At 32.5% G+C, this 10937-nt stretch overlaps 1 long non-coding RNA gene across 1 annotated transcript; it reads left to right on the top strand.

The window, feature by feature from the left end:
* Positions 1 to 1468: 1468 nt before the first annotated feature.
* Positions 1469 to 7248, top strand: LOC121115335 (uncharacterized). The gene is made up of 3 exons (XR_005863469.2): positions 1469 to 1569; positions 2892 to 2991; positions 3069 to 7248. It is a non-coding gene; the product is annotated as an uncharacterized lncRNA (long non-coding RNA).
* Positions 7249 to 10937: the final 3689 nt, after the last annotated feature.

Here is a 10937-nt window from a genome sequence, read left to right as displayed (position 1 = left end):
TTCAATTTCCGGTTCAGCAACAGCAACGTCTGTAGTGATATTTGCACTTGTTAAACTGATCACAGACTTTGCTTTTGGAGGGATGGGAGGTGGGTATTTATCCTTGAAAAGGAAAAACCCCTCATTATTCATTAATGATTTAGAATTTGCTGAGTGACCACCATCTTTAGCTAACAGTCTCACTGACTTTTTACTTAAAATTTTTGGTACAGGCCCTGTCGCTTGGCTGAGCTACACTGTGTCGCCTCACGCAATGGGGGTTCAAAAACATTGTAGTTGACCTCTGTTGTGGCTGGCACAAACACCGATGAATTGCTAGAGGTATGCACGGCATGCCCAGGAGGCCCTGATGGGTTTGCCACCATGTCTTTGTTAGTCATAGAAGACCAAATGACTTGGATCTACTCCCGAGTCATGTTGCCATTTGTGGTGAGCAGAAGCTCCATAATTTCTCCAGACGTAAGGGCAGGATCCTGTGTTAGGACCTCCGCCTCTTGGTCAGTGAGGCTTACGGATAAATCCTCAATGTGGGTAGTGCCCGAATTAGAGGCAGTGGCTTCAAGACCATACATGATCTTGGAGACCCTATTTTGTGAGTGGTTTGGTGCCGTTACTCTGACTAGGTCGGCATGCGAGATGTCCCCAATTAAGGAGATTAAAAGGTTATTCATCTGCCATACACGTCCTCTGTTACTCTGCGTTATGCGGGTCTCTGCCTGTGCAAGCCTCTCCACGAGACTGTCAGGAATATTACCTCCACAGATCAGATACAGTGAAGTTGTTAGATAGATTCAATGCAGTTCACATCTATATATATTAAGTTTTCCCTACTATTCTTTTTCAGACCAGGATTTTAAGTACCAAATGTCATTATGATTCGTCGTGGACTCGATAATAAGCTATCTCCTCCTCAATTATGTAGTAAGAGGACTTATCATTAACCTGGTATCATTCTGACTTTTGATGATAATCATCCTTGATTCTACACTATTCAGTTGTTTGCTACGAAAACTTATCATGGATTTAGTGCCACGATGACTCCTCTTAGACTTGATTTTATCATAATTCATCCTATACTCTGCGACATAATTATTCGTCCTGGTCGAGGAAGAGTTGTCTATGCTGTAGATTATATTTACTTAGTCAAATAAATAAAAAAACTAAATAAATACACTTTTTGCTTCAGATTCGAAATACATTTTTTATTAGAACAAATTATTTTTTATTGTGTTTAAGCATTAATGCAAGCAATACAAATTATTGAAGCATTGTAGAAATTCTGGCAATAATGGCTTTCTCGCTGCTAATTTTTTTTACTTTTTATGACTCTTGATTTATTATATCGATATCCAATTATTTTCTTCTTCTCATGAATTCATCATTTCCCTCAGAAATGTAATTTAATGCCATATTGTTGAAAATTTTACATGCTATACTTTGAACATGTTTGTTACAAATATGATTCTCCTCACATTCTACTTTAGCAGGATGTTTAATTACTGATTCTACTTCATCTTCAATTGATTACAGTTGAATTTTTGGAAGTAAAGAAGGAATTCAAATAGGCCAGTATGTTTAATAAAATATCATACTTATTGATATGATTATTGTCAGTGACGTGTTGAAATGTAATTTTTTGAAAATATGTGATGATTAGAATATGAAATTGTTTTGGTAGGCATGTAAGACAAAACCTTCACATCAATGAAAATACAAAACCTTCAGTACAACAAAACTTAAATTATATAAGTAATATTCATTATTTAAAAATAATGACTGTCTTATGACAGGTCTTGAGATCAAAACAGTAAAGATTTTAAAAACAATGTCATCTTTAAATGTTTTGGTAGCTAGTCAAGACAAAATCTTCCAATTAATAATGATAAAAAACTTTTAAAACAACAAAATCAAGTATATCTTAATAAATATGCATATTCAAAAAGAATAGTTTATTTTATGAATGGGTCTTGAGATCATTTACAGCAGTGAGTTCGAAAAATATGTGATCATTTGAATCAGAAATTGTTTTGGTAGGTATGTAATACAAAATCTTCTTGTCAATGATGAAACAAACCTTCAGTACAACAAAATCTAAAATATCTAAATAATATTCAATATTTAAAAATAATCACTGCTGTATGTAGGGTTATTGAAATCAAAACAGCAAAGATTTTTTTAATATATTTTTTCATGATATAAACGGGTCATGAGATCGAAAACGACAACGATTTTCGATAAATATTTTATCTTTAGCATGATTAAATATTGGTGTAGGTAGTCGAGACAAAATCTTCCCGTCAATGTTGATACAAAACCCTTCAAAAAAACTAAATCTTGAATATCTATGTAAATATTCATTATTTTAAAATAATGACTTATTGTATGAATGGGGCTTGACATAGACAACAGCAATTATCTTTTAAAAATATTTAATAATTAGTATCTTGAAATAGACATGTGAGACAAAGTTTTCCCATAAATTATTATAGAAAACTTTCAGAACAACAATACCTAATATTTGCAAGGAAATATGCATCATTTTCAAATAATGAATGTCGTATGGACGGGTTTTGAGATCCAAAATGTCAAAGATTTTTTATAAATATGTAATCATTAGGAGCTTTAAATTTTCTTGTGGGTAAGTGCGACAAATTTTTCCAATGAAATATGATACAAAACTTTCAAATCAACAAAGTCTTAAATATTTTTTTAAATATTCATCATTTAAAAATACGGACTATTTTATAGCCAAGTGATACCTACTTTGATGTTAATCCTCAACTATATTCTTAGTCCAACCAAGGCTTTTTATCACTTCCATAATTATTACCTTCCAACCAATGTTGTATTAGTTAAAAATGGTTACAATATTAATTTATTATCTTACTCAGTTTTTATCAAGCTTGAATGACTTACCAAATGCTCAAATTTGAAGAAAATGATTCAATCCTAGATCACTTGTGTCTTTGAATGATACATTTTTTAATAAAGGTATGGGAAGAATAGACAATATTGATCCTTGATATTACAATATTAGAATATTGAAATCATGTTATCTTCCAAGTTAGAAAATTATTATTAACAAACATCGGATTCAGTATTATGCAAGACGTCAAAGTATAATTCCATCATCATCATCAAAACCAAAAAAAAACATTTCAATTGTTGAAATGTATAATTGTGATGGATATTGCCGAAGTTTGATTCAAAATTAAGTAAAATTGATATGAAAGATAAACTTATATTAATTTTATATCATGTCTTCCAAAATGTAAGATATCATTTTTGCACCTTTCCATTTCAGTAAAATATAAGGCGTATATAAAAGGTAGGTTAATTTTTTTAAGTATATTTATTCTGAAATGCATAGGACCTACAATTTCAATATTACATACTTTTATTATGAAGAATTCTAACATGTATTAAATATAATATTATGCATGTAACAAGAAAAAAATATATAATATTTATATTCTTTTTTAACATTAATCTTAATTTTATAATTGTCATATATAGTTTTAATTCCTTTTTCGCCGATAAAGAAAGAGAAAGGTATAGGTTTATGATAAGGCTTCACGATTTTTGTCACGTGGCCTTCGTGGTTTTAGGATCCAAGCCTTTGGAAAATTCGCATTTCAACAGCATAAGAAAAACTGTATTGAAAATAATAATTTGAAGCTTTATTTAGAATATATAATTGAATCCAACCCTGATGCTTCTATTTTCATGTCAGATATGAACAATATGGATGTCTCCTGCAATGTCGCACTCCATATTGATACATATTCAAATCTTGTAAAATGTATGGAATTGATAAATCCCCACGTTGTAAAGCTGTAGATCTTTCCAGGAAGTCTCACTAATTGAGTGAAGTGTACCTTCAGAGAATCAAAACGTTAATGTTTGTAAGAACTACCTTAAATTGCCAAACTATGCCCCCGATAACTTTATAATTTGCGGGGTGTCTAAGTGACTTTCTTTTCGCAACATTATTCGGTTCTTACGAAAAAAAAGTTAATCAAAATAATTGCCCTATGTTTATCCTGTATTTGTAACTCGGGTTTGGAATAGACAGACAAGTTGTAAGGTTGTCTAACCCCAAGACAATTTTACCGTGTTGTGTAATTTTATAATATTGTTATTTTTTAGATTTATATTAAATAATTGTTTTACTTTATCTTTCCAGGCATGGTTTGAGATGTTTAATCGTCGTCTTTTGATAGTTTTTTACTCAAATTTGGTGGATAAGGGAGATAAAATCTTATCGTTTCAATAATTTCACACCTTCAAATATATAATATCAAAGATAATGTGCTTTATATAGAATTTCTTATTGTCTGATAAACAATCTGGAAAACGAAAAAAAAAAATATTTACTTTAATCTCCTTTATTTGTGTCATTTGATACAAATGCCGACCTGGTCAGAGTACGGCACCACACCACTTACAAAATGAGGGTCTCCAAGGTCATGAATGATCTTGAAGCCACTGCCTCGAATTCGGGCACTACTCTCATTGAGGATTTATCCTTAAGCCTCACTGACCAAGAGGCGGAGGTCCTAACACAGGACCCTGCCCTTACGTCTGGAGAAATTATGGAACTTCTGTTCACAGAACTACTCACAGCTACTCCTGTAGAAAGAAAGTTTACTTGGCGCCCCAAATCCTCGAGCTTCATTTGTTGTCATATTCAGGATGCAAAAAAGTTTAAACTCTGACATTATCGCCAGTGCGAGGAAGGACATTCCTGGTCAGCTATTTTTCAAAGAATCTCATTCGCTTTGTTTAATGTCATGGGTTAAAATTTAAGTGTTAAACTGAATGATGACATCTGATTTTTAACAAAAAAGGAGAATGTCAGCTAAGAATTCAGAAGCTCATAGAAAAAAAGCTGAATTTCAATCAATATCTACTGACTTGTAGATTTGTACCCTCTGTGTACTTTTTGATAGTGACTTTTCTTTTTTATATGTTTTTAATGTTTATTTTGATGAAAGCACTAATAAAATACCACTTCTATTAGAAATATATAGCCTCATTTTAATATTTTGATGATTTTCCCTGCCAAAATATTTTTAAAAACTCTTTATTTTGTTTCAATACCCTTCCATATAGAATTAACAAAGACCCATATTGGAAACACGTGAGTGCAGCGTGCTGTCCTGCTTACAGGAGTCCTTGGATTATTACTCATTTGAGAGTGGGGGGCAAGACCTTGAAAATTTCCACATCATCTTCAATACCCTATCTTAATAAAATTGTGAATTATTAATATATATAAAAGTTATTTAAATTTCTATACAAGTATATGTGCCCAATGAAACTTTCAGTATTGGTCTTGAGCAACTCGAGATAATCATTATTATCTAACTGCAAAATTAAAATACTAAAATTAAATAATCTTGCTCAAGACCTTATTTACCAAATTTTTGGCCTGGATTGAAACTTGAGGGTCTTTTTCCTCAGTATAAAAACCCTTGGCCGTCTCGTTGGAGTTAAACGTGGCCCTGGCGAGCCAATCCTTGAGGCCAGGTAGACGTTGACCAAGAGTAACTTTAAGGATTTTCTTACAGCACCTGTTGTAAGTGTATCAAGCCCTTTGTCATAGGATTACTGATGCCCAATCAAGGACAAAAATGTTCTCTGAGGATCTCCATGGAGTTCATCTTGATTGCAATATTCTTGCAAGCTACCTCGGATATTTATAATACAAATACTATTCCTTGCTGGTGTAAAGATCCTCCAGAAAACATATATAGCAGAGATTTTCCCATAATGTTTTCAATTTGCATACGATATTGATATACGTTCAGGGATAAGATTTTAGAAAACTCTTTCTTGAGCTTTGTATCACTTGAACAAGGTGAACTGTGTCAAAAGAAAACTATTTACGTTTCAGAAGTATCCTTTGGATATTTGTGAAATAATTTTTTCACTAAAATACAACTAAATATATATACTAATTTATTTTTGTTGATATAGACATCACAAATTGGTCAGACGAGAACGAAATTCAGTTTTTTTGCACTAGCTAGCCCAGGCAATGATTCTAATGAGAGTTTGTCATAGAGATATTATCCCGAAAGAACAGTCTCTTCCATAAACATTGCATACTCCAGAGTTTCTTGTCTTTCTCCTAATGCACTCATTTGGTGCTAGTTGATGCTTCTTGATTGCAAGGAGTGTTTGATAGATATGAGAGGTATTGCCAGAATTGGCAACTTCAAGATGAACTGCTTCCTCTTTCTTGTTCATTTTTGTCCTTGATTGGTGTCTGGCCAAAACTAATAATACTGTCATACTAATTAGGCCCTGAAATAAAAGTCTTTGCCGACGACGCAATACCGCTGGCTGTGGATACACAGAGCCTCCAAAAAATATGGAACTTGTTCTTAGGTCAATGTAGGGAGGTTTCTTAACGCCAATTATAAAAGTGCCCTTCACCTTTGACCAAATTCAAAAACAAAGCAAAAATTTATCGACACAGGCTCCAAGATTGCCATCAATTTTAAAAACTTACACCTATGGCTGTAAATGAAATGTATAAATATTTAAGTATACAATACTCGTCATTATAGGTACAATATGGGGACCTCTTCAACAAGAGAAAAGATGGGATTAGGAACTTAGAGGCTAGTAAATTGAGCACCTTTCAAAGGTTCATTGGCGCAGGGACCATGTCATCCCTTGTCTCCTATACCCACTCACAAACAGGAAGTGTTGGTTCAGAGATATCAAAGGATGCGACCTTTTTATATGACGCTCTGTCACAGAGTGGGTGAAGCTGTCCAATGATACGCCCAAGGGGCTTTCTACCATGTACAGTTGGCTGACGGAGGATTAGGGCTCAAAGAGCTTTTGATCTCTATTCCGACCTTTGCAAATGGTAAAGCTTGGGCTTTAAGATAAAGTTTGGATAAAATTATACAGGAGGCATGTAGGTTCAACCCTCCGATAATCAAAATTCAAACAACCAGATTCGAGGTCTCGCGTGCTCTGCGAGTGACTAGAACCCACAAACCCTCTATGCGAAAATGGACACAGAGGGGTTCGATTCATATCAGCAGGGTTATCGACGAATTTTTCATTCCTGTTGACTAGATCCACGAACGAAATAGACTTGGAATTCGCCCCTGTTGTTCAGATAATGGCCGGCTCTGTTACTACCAAGGAACCTTACTAACCTTTATGGATAATGGATTATGATTGAATACAAAACCACTTTGGACATCCAACACAAATATTTTAGTGTTCAACGGATTTCATCACAATTTTACTTCATGGATGGACTTAAGTGCTTTAACTACTTTCAGACATGCCAAGGCCATAGCCGTGTTATTATGAATATTTTTTTAATGAACTAAATCAAATTAAATAACTTTATATATATTTTGCGTTTATTTTATATACAATTTCATATTTTATTTTATTCACCTTATTTGTACATATATAACTGATTGTATTGTGTGTCCATGAAAAATATTTAAAGAAAGGCAGGGGAGACTATATGGGGAAGCATGAGTTTGATGAATAAAATCAATAGGGGTCGAAAATATCTTTTAAATTACCAAATAAATATCCATCCCATAAGGGACAAAATTTTAAAAATAGAAACCCCGTTGCAGGAGAGGGAAGGCCCATTCATAGCGAGAACACAGGCTTGTTTCTTTAATAATCAACTCTCTGCCTTTCATCCTTTAACTGTAAGAGGTCCCGGGTTTCAATCCAAGCTAAAATTTTGCTATAAATTAAAAAGAAGAAAGAAAAAAAATCTATTTTTAATATTGTAACCTCAAATATGAACATTATATTTGAACTATATTCACTATAAATAAAGGGTTTATACTGTGTAAATATAATTAGAGTATTTCAGGTAAACCTATAATTGTATTCATTAATGATGGTGATTACTAAATTTATGAACAGAATACTTCCCACTGGGGAAATCCCCTAAGAGCTTTTCTGTAGGAATACCTCCTTCATCCAGAAGAAGGAGGAGCTAACAGAGATGGGGATTTCATACCTATTACAGTACTGCCACACCTGACCCGGGTCCTGCATAAAATGATTCCCAATAGGCTTAAGCAGGTACATATAAGTGTTTAGAAATACAATACTCAGCCTGTCCTCATTCCTCCAACCAAAGGTTTGGAATATTTGGAGGAACTTTGAGGCGGTTATTGCGTGATACATGCAAAAAAAAAAAAAAAGAAGAACATAATTCGTGCTGTAAATTGAAATGTAAAAGGCACAAATCCCAGCCTGATGGAAATGGGTAATCATATCCTTCCGTACTTCCATGCCATACAGGCTAATTTGACGGATGCAAGTAGGGAAGGTGCAAAGGTTGCAAGGGTAGCACACAACACTGCAATCACGCGTGTAAATAAAAAGGGATATTTGTTCATGCGAGCTTACAAATTTACGATGAAAAAAATATTTATGTACACAAATTTAATCAACGTTAATGATATCAATGTTTGAGACAGCAGTCGTGGCCAAGTAGTTAAGGATTTAACTATGGAAAACGTATTACAATTGCAAAAATGTGTATAACATTGGTTAAGTCAGCCACTACAATTGCAATTCAAAATTTTTGCAAAAATTGGGAAAAATGAAAAACTTAGTAAAATAAATTGGATTTTATTAAATAAACGTTTTGCTTGGATCGTCCATCGCAGGTGAGAACCAGCACAGATTGTTAACCTTGCGGATCGATTGATACCGTTTTTAGAAAAAAAATATTTTTTGAGACATGCCACTTTGATATATTTTTTTTCATATATTCAATAAATATGTCATAACTCATCTCAAAGTCCGAACCAGATGCAATCTGGAAAAACGTCATTTAACATATCCTCTAGCTTTTGATGAGAAATCTAATTATGTTTGATTTTAAAATAAATTACATCTCTGGAATGAGTGTATCAAGACACAAATTTTGATATCCAATTTACGATAAAAAAAGATAAACAAGGGAAGAATTTGTTGAAATTCTTACCAATAAAAGTACAATTAATATAGCTTATTTTGAAGTGTATTTTGTTTATTAATAAAACTGTTTCTGTCGTCATTAAATGTGAATTTACATTTATTCAATAAATAAATTAATTGAGTAATTAAACATTGACAAAGAAATTTACATCAATATTTATTTTACAAGTTAATAAAGTTGGAGCCGAATTCTCATTCTAAATTGAAATGAATGAATATACAGAGTTTTAATATTCATATTCTTTGATAAATATCAATAAAGACAATTATCATTTATTACAATCGTAGTTAAATATTCAAGGGATTATAACTTTTTCATTGGAATTCTGTCGTGTTTCTTTACTTTTCTTGTATCATTCTATATATTATATTGGTGATAGATAATACATCAGTTTAAAAGAATCTTGCCATTTTTTCCTCTTACACATTTTTTTTTTTTTTTTTGAGAATGAAATTAAACGATTTGCCTCTTTCAAACGACGTTCTTGGGATCATTACAGACGGTTTCTATGTCGAGATAATCTACTTCGTTACAAAAAAATTGAAAAGAATGTTGTCCATCTTATTCCTCCCGATTTTAATGTACGGATCTGAGATCTGGAATCCTTCAAGAAACTACTTGATTGATTACTTAGAAAAGGTGCAAGCCAGGTTTGTGTCGTTTTTTTCTTCATTGGGAGATAACGAGAACTACGAATGTAAAATCCAAAGACTTGGTATCATTACAGACGTTTCTTAGATAATTTTTTTACATCCCGTATCATCACTTTATCTCATAGATGTGCAATTACAGATATGTTTACACTACACTGAATTTTAAGCAAAAAGATTGACATACCTCCCTAACCTGGATACTAAATAAAGGCTATCTGTTCAACTCAAAACACCATGTACCTACACCAAACCAAATATTGACATTTTTAAACATAGTTTCTACTACAGATCTATTATTCTTTGGAACACAATACCTTTTTGCTTTCGCCAGGGAAGTGATGCTGAATTCAAGCGATTTTTTGTAAATTATTTGTATGTGTGACAATTATTTATTTTTTTCTCTGCACTGTCATGTTTAATTATGTTTTTTATATATGAACGTAGATATTCTTGAAATAAAAACCTTGCTGGTGAGAAAAAAAAAATGATTGATAAAGAAATTGTGATTGTTTTTAAGACATCTACAACGTCCATAATTTTACAAAAATATGATATACGTTGTATTTTTTAATATTCTATTAGATCAGTAAGACAAAATCTCAAGGTAAACGAAGATTTAGAAAGAAATTGTGATCGTCTTATCGACTGTTCTCAATATTCAAAACGATCATAGTTTTACAAAATATGAAATCATTCGCATCCATACATACTCTGGTAGGTAGATCAAGTAAAATAATATCAGCGATGAAGATTTCATACTTTCACAATGACGAATACAAAATAAAAACGAAGAATATATACAGCATAATTAGATTGTGATAGTCTTATAGGGAGGTCTTGAGATCGGAAAAGTCCTAGATTATACAATCAATTGCATTATTACATATTTCAGTAGGTAAGTGATGTAAACTGATATTGGCGATGAAGATTTCCCACCTTTGAATTGACGAATACAAAAAATAAATAAAAGTTTTATATTGACGTTTTTTTAAGAATCTTTGAGACCCAAGTGAGCTTCAAAAATCGCTACTGACGAAAACGTCCTTACTCTCCATGACCTAAAACGCAAGCCTATTTTTGATATAAAGGAAAATTCGTCTTCCTTTACTAAGAATGGTTGTATATCATCTTCCACTAGCTCCTTGGTGCCTAAAGTTGGGCAACATTATTTCTCTTTCCTAAGAGGCTAAGGAAATACTCATTCATTTTGTCAAAGTTCAGAAACGATATTCATTCATAGTTAGAGTTTAAAATAATCAAGATTTCTACCTAATAAATTGGATAAGAGA

The sequence above is a fragment of the Lepeophtheirus salmonis genome, chromosome 3 (assembly GCF_016086655.4).
Source record: "Lepeophtheirus salmonis chromosome 3, UVic_Lsal_1.4, whole genome shotgun sequence".
Lineage (NCBI taxonomy): Eukaryota > Metazoa > Arthropoda > Copepoda > Siphonostomatoida > Caligidae > Lepeophtheirus > Lepeophtheirus salmonis.
This window is presented reverse-complemented; position numbering and strand designations above follow the sequence as displayed.